The following is a 9,852-nucleotide window of genomic DNA, read 5'->3' as shown; positions in this document are numbered from 1 at the left end:
GCTGGAGACGGCGAATCGACGGCGACGGTGGTCGGAGCCCGAGGAGGGGAACGGCGACGTGGCGGCGATGCAGGGCTTCCGGAGGCCCGTGGAGCGGTGGGGAGGAAGAGGGGGTCGAGGCGGAGCTCCTAAGCTAGTCGGGGGAGCGAGGGGTGGCCGGGGACGGCTGCTATGGCGAACGGCGGCGACGGTGGTGTTCAGCAGTGTGAGAGAGAGAGCGAGGGAGAGGAGGGAGGAACTGAGGGAGAGTGAGAGAGAGCAGGGGGGAGAGGCGTGGCGTCGTCCGGGGCATCGAGCGAGGAGGGGAGGGCAGGCAGGCAGGGAGAGAGGTGGCGTGGCGCGGTGGCGAGCGCGCGCGCCGGCCACACTCCCCTCCCTTTGTCGAGGACGAAGACGACAGAGGAGGGAGGTGGGCTGGGCCGCCTGCTGGCTGGGCCGGCCAGCTGGCTGGGCCGCACAGTGGAGGAGCCCAGGTAAGTTTCTCCCTTTTATTTATTTCTGTTTTCTAATTTCTGACATTTGTTTTGATTTTAAAAAAAATATTAAATCATTTTATTAACTTATGCCAATTTTTGCAGGAGCTAGATATATTATTCCAGAGCTCCTTTATAAATGGCATAATATTTGGACATATATTAATATATATAATTAATATATTTCCAATGCAAATATTTATGCATTAATTCCAAAAGCCCAAAATAAATACCTATGAGCTCTTAAAAATATTGGTTTGATTTTTATCTCTGTCCAATATTTTCAGAGAGTCACATGAGCATTTTCTTGGACCCTTTTGGAGAAATTTTTATTTGGATCATTTTCAAAAATGATTCTGAGGGTTTCACAGATCCCCATTTCAAGTTTCTGATGAAAGGGTAAACATGATGCAACACTCTAATGCATGACTAGCTAGGGTGTGACAACTCACCCCCACTCAAAAGAATCTCGTCCCGAGATTTGGGTACCTCCGGGAAGAAGGCGGGATACTCAAGTCGAAGACGATCCTCCCTTTCCCAAGTCGCTTCATCCTCAGAATGATGAGACCACTGAACTTTGAGGAACTTGATATTCTGACGTCGAGTGGTACGCTCGGCCTGATCGAGGATACGGATGGGGTACTCTCGATATGTAAGATTATCTTGGAGATCAAGCGTTTCGTGGTCCACTTCACGGATAGGATCCGAGAAGCAACGCCTGAGTTGAGAAACGTGGAAGACATCATGGACTCTGGAGAGATGCGGAGGTAGTTCCAACTGGTAGGCAACTTCTCCTCGTTTGGCGAGAATGCGAAAAGGTCCAATGTAACGAGGAGCCAATTTGCCTTTGATACCGAAACGATGGGTTCCCTTCAGAGGGGTGACCCGAAGATAAGCCTTCTCGTCAACCTCGAAAGTCATAGCCTTATGTTTTCGGTCATATTGACTCTTTTGACGAGATTGGGCTGTTTTCAACTTTTCACGAACGATGCGAACTTGTTCTTCTGCTTCCTGAATCATATCCAGGCCAAAGAATTGTCTTTCCCCGGTCTCTGACTAGTTAAGGGGTGTTCGACACCGTCGTCCATAGAGAACTTCAAAAGGGGTTTTACCCAAGCTAGATTGATAGCTGTTGTTGTAAGAGAATTCGGCAAATGGAAGGCACTTCTCCCAATCCATTCCAAATGAGATAACAGAGGCTCGAAGCATGTCTTCTAGAATCTGGTTGACGCGTTCCACTTGACCACTCGACTGAGGGTGGAAGGCGGTGCTAAAGGAGAGGCGGGTTCCCATAGCATTTTGGAAACTTTCCCAAAATCGAGAGGTGAAAAGACTTCCTCGATCCGAGTTAATTTCCAAAGGAACACCATGGAGGGACACTATTCGGGAGATGTATAAGTCTGCCAGCTGACTAGCGGTTATACTCTCACGAACAGGTAGGAAATGGGCTACTTTGGAAAGACGATCGACAACGACGAAAATAGCATTATTCCCTCTCTTGGTCCTGGGAAAACCGGTAATGAAATCCATACAAATTTTATCCCATTTCCATTCAGGAATAGCTAAGGGTTGAAGGGTGCCAGCAGGCCGTTGGTGCTCTGCTTTTACACGACGACAGACGTCGCAATTAGCAATGAACTGAGCAATTTCTCTCTTCATCCTAGTCCACCAGAACCTCTGGCGTAGGTCCTGATACATCTTAGTACTACCGGGATGAATAGTGAGAGGAGATTCATGAGCTTCCTTAAGGATCAAACGCCTCAGGTTTCGCACTTTGGGAACCACTAGTCGATTCCCGAAGTATACGACCCCTTGATCATTAATGGAGAAGCAGTTCGCAATTCCTTTCTGAAAGTTTCTCTTGATGCGGGAGATTCCCGGATCTATCTTCTGTGCTTTGATAATCTGATCCGTAAGGGTAGGTTTCGCTACCAAGGTGGAAAGAAAACCTTGAGGTACAATGTGAAGGTTAAGCTTCCGAAATTCCTCATGGAGAAGTGGTTGACTTTGTTGTAACATCAAGTTGTTACAATAAGATTTACGGCTTAGCGCATCAGCCATGACGTTGGCTTTCCCTGGGGTGTAGGTTATTCCTAAGTTGAAGTCTGTGATCAACTCAACCCAACGTCTTTGCCTGAGATTCAGATCCGGTTGGGTGAAGATGTACTTCAGACTTTGGTGATCAGTGAATATTTCGCAACGATTACCGAGGAGGTAATGTCGCCAGGTCTTAAGTGCATAGACTACGGCTGCAAGTTCTAGATCATGAGTAGGATAATTCTGCTCATGTGGGTGCAATTGCCGTGAAGCGTAGGCAATTACATGTCGATCTTGCATAAGGATGCAACCTAGTCCTTGTCGCAAGGCGTCGCAGTAGATAACAAAGTCTTTGGAGAAGTCTGGCGGTACCAGTACGGGAGCAGAAGTCAGGCGTCTTTTCAGTTCCTGAAAGCTGTGCTCACATTGTGGAGTCCATTCGAACTTCTTATCTTTCTTGAGGAGTTCAGTTAGAGGTTTAGCAACCTTGGAGAAGTTCTCGACAAAGCAACGACAATAGCTCGCTAAGCCTAGAAAACTCCGAACTTGCTTGACCGATTCAGGTGGAGTCCAATTAAGGACGGCTTGAACTCGCTCAGGGTTAACAGCAATACCTTTACCAGATATTACATGACCCAGATAGGTCACCTCTGACAACCAGAATTCACATTTAGAAAATTTGGCATAAAGGCGATGCTCTCGAAGTTTCTTCAACACTAGCCTTAAATGTTCGGCATGTTCTTTCTCGTTCTTGGAGTAGATGAGTATATCATCGAGATAAACTAAGACGAATTTATCCAAATACTCCATGAAGATTGAGTTCATTAACCGAGAAAAGGTGGCTGGAGCGTTGGTTAATCCGAAGGACATGACGGTGTACCCGTATTGGCCATAACGAGTAACAAAGGCCGTTTTAGGAATGTCCCCGTTTCTGATTTTGATTTGATGGTAGCCCAACCTCAAATCCATCTTGGAGAAGACTGAGGATCCAGCGAGCTGATCATATAGATCGTTGATCCTGGGAAGTGGATATTTGTTCTTGATTGTGACCAAATTGACAGGTCGGTAATCTACAACCATCCGGTCCGTACCATCCTTCTTCTTGACGAATAGGACGGGGCAAGCCCACGGAGATGAGCTAGGTCGGATGAAACCCTTTTTCAAGGACTCATCGAGTTGTTTCTTAAGCTCGGCTAGTTCTAAGGGTGCCATCTTATAAGGTCTTCTAGCAATCGGAATGGTTCCTGGAATGAGGTCTATTACGAACTCAACATCCCTGTCAGGTGGGACACCTGGCAATTCCTCTGGAAAGACATCCGGGAAGTCACGGACTACTGGAACGTCCTCCAAGTCTGGCAAAGGGCTGGCGTTAAGAGAATATAATTGTCGCTTGGCTAATCGGGTCAAGACATTGACTATCTTGCCCGAAGGGTGAGTGAGTTGAACAGTCCTAGAGAAGCAATCAATTTTGGCATGATGAGCTGACATCCAGTCCATACCCAAAATGATATTAATATCTGAAAATTTAAGGGCTATCAACGATGCAAGGAAAACAAGTCTGTCAACTTGGATTTCATTTCCATAACTTACCCTAGAGGTCTGCCATCTAGACCCGGGAGTAGAAATTTCCATAGTGGATGGCATGTCACAGAATGCAACGTTATGCAAACGAGCATAGTTCTCGGATATAAATGAATGAGAGGCTCCTGTATCGAAAAGAACAGATGCCGGGTGGCAGTTAACAAGAAGCGTACCGAGAACGACGTTGGGATCCTCTTGAGCTTCTTCGGCAGAGATACAGTTGACATGGCCACGTGAAACGGTGACCGGTTTGGCGTGGAATATTTTTCCTGTCGGCTTGCCTCGGCCAACAGCTTTAGCAGATTGATTGGGGTTGGTCTGGGGACACTCACGCATATAGTGACCAGATTCCCCACACTTGAAACAAGTCACGGAACTGGTACGTGGAGGAGCATTATTGGTTAGACCCCCATAGGGCTTGGCCGGTGCAGACTGTTGAACAGGGCGAGGCGCCTGGAAAGATGGCCTCGGTGTGAACCTGGGTGGCTGGGCGGTGTTGGGTACCCACACGCGGCGCTTCTGAGGACCAGCACCGGATGAGGAACCCATGTCACGGCCATGCTTGCGTGTTGCGTCATAGTCAGTCTGACCAGTTTCAGCACTGATGGCTTTGTTGACAAGTTTCTGGAAAGATGTGCACTCATGCAGACGGAGGTCGCGGCGAAGCTCAGGACTAAGGCCCTTACGGAACCTTGCTTGCTTCTTGGCATCAGTAGACACTTCCTCAGTTGCATATCGTGCGAGATTACCAAACTCCCTGCTGTAAGCATCCACAGAAAGTCGGCCTTGGGTGAAACTGCAAAATTCCTCACGTTTACGGTCCATGAGACCCTCCGGAATGTGATGTTCACGGAAAGCCTCGCTGAATTCAGCCCAAGTAGTGACATGGCCCGCTGGGCGCATAGCTCCATAATTTTCCCACCATAGGCTGGCGGGGCCTTCAAGATGATATGCAGCAAAGGTGACCTCGTCAACCTCCGCTACCAGCGCGGAACGCAGTTTGTGAGCAATACTGCAAAGCTAGTCATCAGCGTCGAGAGGCTCGACAGAATGGTGGAACGTGGGTGGATGCAATTTGATAAAATCACTGAGTGACACCACGTTAGTCCTCTGATGGTGTGCTGTGTTCTGTTCAATACGCTCCAACAAACGGTTGGTCTCCCGCTTGTTTCTCTCAGCTTCCATCATAACCTCGGCTAGGGAAGGAGGATGAGGCAGATTTGCATCCCTAACTTCACTGCCTTCGGCCTGCTCTTGAGGAGCAGGGTTAGTGCGCGTGTTGACCATCCTAGGTAAACATGACAAAGATTTAGTCAGGATGATAAAATTCCGACATAGGATATAAAATGTAAAGAATAACTCGAAATGCAAGATGATCATCCGTATGACATGGTAGATACAGAAACTGCTTCTTTTATTCCATCGCCATACACACCATACAGGGTTTAGTACAAGACCAAACAAAGTACTATTACGGTGAGAAAAGGATTACATCTCATCGGAGGCATCCCAAGCTCCTATACATTATTTTTCTACACCTCCGGAAAGAGTACAAACTAGGTCATATCCCATGAGTCACGCGGGACGATAGACGACACAGCTAGTGCGAACTAGTAATACTACCACTAACTCAGACCGATCCGTAGTAGTCCTCGTAGAAGTCACCTCCATAGCCTGGAAGCTCAACATGATCATCCGGAAACAGACGATCTCGCGGAGCTTGTGGACCATAGGGGCTAGGATGAGGTCGTGGACCAACAAACGGTGGCCTGCGGGGACCGCGAGGTGGGGTGATGCCTCCTACATCACGCCAAACCATCACGTCTGGCAGAGCAGATCTCACAGGATAGAGATCGCGCATATCTGAATATCCAGCTTGCACCGCCGGTGCGAACCGAGTCAAAGTGGCCTAGTGGTCAGCACGGGTATTGAAGAGCTCTAACCTTAAGGCCCGAATTTCACGGTCCTTATCCTCGAGCATCTCAGCAGTGGTGCGAGTCCGTGAATCCTCCTGAGTGGGGTCAGCATAGATAGCCTGGAGATACCCTTGTGCTCCCGGAAGTGATCCTGGCATATACCGGAAATCAGAGTCCCGAAATAGACCAGATCTGACTCGCATAATGGTCATCATAGAGTAGGCGGCGTCCTGCACAGCCATCTCGATAGTAACCCCGAGTCCATAGGAGCAGTGAAGAGGCTCGGTGGATCCAGGATAAGATGGAAATATCCTGACAGTGCAGAGATACTGGCTTTGATTAAAGTCTCGGAATTGCTCTTCGACCGTGTACTCGGGATACCAGCGGTATCCAGCCTCAGTCATTACCCTGACCAACTTAGCAGTATGGCCGGGTACATCTAGGCATCGAGTCAGGCGAACCACTTGATTGAGGTCGCGAGTGGCCATCTGAAAGCACAATCATAATGCAAAGGCATTAGAACTTCTAGCAAAATTTCGGCAGCATAACAGCTGTAAATGCTCAAGAAGGATTTTGAGACATTTGACAAAGGATTTCATACACACTCAACATCATCATATCAAAGTTCTGAATCCATTCTAACAACATAAAGTGGTAGTAGAACTGAACTAGGCTTGTATCCATCAAACTTATAAGGTACTACTGATTAGTAACACGTGATCCTGATAGAGAGAACAGATCCTAATTCCTTAACCCCCGGTGGAAGAATGGACTGACTCAGATCAGAATGTCATAAGATAAAGGAGTAAAAGAGCCTTACGTTCCAACCCACAAACAATTCCCCTACATATAACTAAAGAATCTCTAGACTCAACATCGACCAGTTTGGCTTGGAGAACCTACAGGCAGTCTGGCTCTGATGCCAACGCTGTCAGGACCCCGACTCGATGTCACATCGATCTAGCCGGTAACACCTCATATCACTTTGCGGCCTCACGCACGGTATCCCCACGGGTGTCGCCTTACCTTTACCCGGGACCGTTTGCGCATTTTGGCTCACGTATATGATAGTGTCGCTAGCATCCATATGATAAAGAGCCCGGGCTGACATGACTAGTCGTAAACCCAAAGTGGCACAGACTTACAGGGACAGGCATCCATGACCTAGCTTCGAACGTGTCGGTCATCAGCAAGTGGGTCCGGGCTGTAGCACTGGGCCAGCAGGACTCCGGTAAACCGGGCTGTAGCGGGCTAACAGGACTCCGGTACTCAATGCGTGACATTTCCCCGAAGGGACAGACACAGGAACGAAGAAGGACACATGCCGGCCAGCCTAAGTGTTCCAGAGCAGTAGCAAGCTACCATGGCTCAGCGGTAACACTAGGAGACATTTCCCGGTAAGAGAGGCTACTAAGGATAAACAACTAGATAGTCAGATCCCACACATACCAAGCATTTCAATCATACACACAATATGCTCGATATGTGCAAATACAACGAAGCATCACAACATGACTCTACGACACAAGTACTTTATTTAAGGCTCAGGGAGCCATACATAGCATACACACAGATACGGGTCACACGACCCAGCATTCAAGTCATACAGTCATACAAACCAACAGCGGAAGTACATTGTCTGAGTACAGACAACTAGTAAAATAAAAGAGGCTTGGAAAGCCTAGCTATACTACGTGGTCCTTCACAAGCTTAGGGTCACCACCTGGGTCTTTAGCCTACTCGTTGATGTCAACGTCTACATAGAACCCATCAGAAGGGGTTGCAGCGTCTTCTATAAAAATGTAGATTATAGCAACATGAGTACAAAGGTACTCAGCAATACTTACATCAGATCCTACATACATGCATATTATCAAGAAGGGTTGGTGGAGTTATTGCAGCAAGCCAGCTTTGACTCTTGGCTAGGCTATCCTACGATACTCCAACTTGAAATGGTTTTGCGCACACGAGTCCACTAGTCACCACTTCAATACACTACCGAGGATCCACCTCCGTCTTCCTACGGAAGAGCCATCCTCGGCACTCACACTTATCTTGAGGCTTTTAGCAGTTTCCATTTACTTGTCTATGAACTGTATAGGCAACCAAGTAGTCCTTTACCGCGGACGCGGCTATTCGGATAGATCATGTTAACCCTGCAGGGGTGTACTTCTTCATACACGCTCTCACCACTTACCGTCGGTTACACGACATGTACTCGGCAACCTTCAAGCAGAAGCCCAACGCGGGTGTCGGCCACGACCTACCTAATCACCTAAGCCTCCAGTCCAGGTTTATCGCCTATCCAGGTTCCATCCGCAGGGAGTCCGGCCGAGGTTTCCCATACGGCCCCGAACGATGTGAACAGGGTTCCCGGGATACCTAACGGGTATTCGGTACACCCGGCCACGTACCTACCGCATCACAGCCCACCCCTACGGTCAGCGCTGTCCACGGCCTCCAGTAGGCTACAAACACCAGAACTACTTGCAACTCCTGGACGGAGAACTAGGGTGAATAAGAAGCCGAGAGGGTCCATTGGTTTCGGGCCCAATGCATGGTAGTAGCTGATTCTTAAATCACACATACAGATCTCAGTGCTTAAGGTCGGCTTCAATGAAACAACCCACCATGTACTCCTACATGGCCTCTCATCGATACCTTTACCAAATCGTGTTCACCACACCACTCTCATTACCGACATAATCATTTCACTCTAGCCCATCACCCAGATGAACCAGACCTGACACGACTCTAAGCATAGCAGGCATAGCAAGGTAGGAACAACACATACATATGGCTCAATCAACTCCTACACATGCTAGTGGGTTTCATCTAGTTACTGTGGCAATGACAGGTCATGCAGAGGAAATGGGTTCAACTACCGTAGCACACAGCAGTTTGAAACGCGTTGTCTTAATGCAGTAAAAGAGAGCAGGAGCGAGAACATGGGTTTGTATCGATATGATCAAATGGTTGGTTGCTTGCCTGATGGTTCAATGCACTGATACGGTTCTTCGTTAGGGTAATCACGGTACTCCTCGGAGGCAGAACCTGTCGCAAGGAACACCGATACACAACCATCACCAAACAATGTGCAACAATATGATGCATGTATGAAACATGGCAATATGAGTGTGTTGGGCTAATGCAACTAAAACCAGAAGGGTTTGAACAAATTTGAATCAAAGATTCAAATTTCAAACTCAAACATGGCCTTTTAAAGTGCTTTTCCTTGTTCTGCTTAAAACATCAATTTAACTTGTTTGATCATGCATGAAAATAGTACAGATGGATAGATTGGATTTTTCTGATCATTTTTCATATATAATTTGTCTAATTTGGAGTTACAGAATAAAAGTTATGAATTTTTGAAGTTTAAATAATATTCTGGAATTTCCTGATTTAAATTAAATCCAGAAATACAATTATTGCGCTAGCATGACGTCAGTGGTCAATTGCGGCTGGCTGAAGTCAAACCTGACGTGTGGGGCCCACACGTCAGTGACAGGGGGGGTTAAATAGGGTTAATTTAATCCTAATTACTAATTAGTGGCGCTGGGGCCCACTGGTCAGTGGCAGGGGGTTAACTAACAGTGGTTAGCGCTAATCCTAATTAGCTACAGGGCTGGGCCCACCTGTCAGGGACTCAGGGGGGGGGTCCTGCCGTGGTCAAAGTGGGTCAAACCCACCGGCGACATGACGCCGGCGAGGCCCGAGACGGCGGCGCGATGCGGAATCGCGCTATAGGGCACGGGCGAGGCCGTGCTTGGGCTCGTTGGAGAGCCCTTGCTCCCGCGCATCGAATGGTGGTGGTGGCCGTGCCGGAGGTGGCCGGAATCGAC

Source organism: Triticum dicoccoides, chromosome 1B (genome assembly GCF_002162155.2).
Source record: "Triticum dicoccoides isolate Atlit2015 ecotype Zavitan chromosome 1B, WEW_v2.0, whole genome shotgun sequence".
NCBI classification, from domain to species: Eukaryota; Viridiplantae; Streptophyta; class Magnoliopsida; order Poales; family Poaceae; genus Triticum; species Triticum dicoccoides.
Note: the sequence above shows the minus strand (reverse complement) of the source record.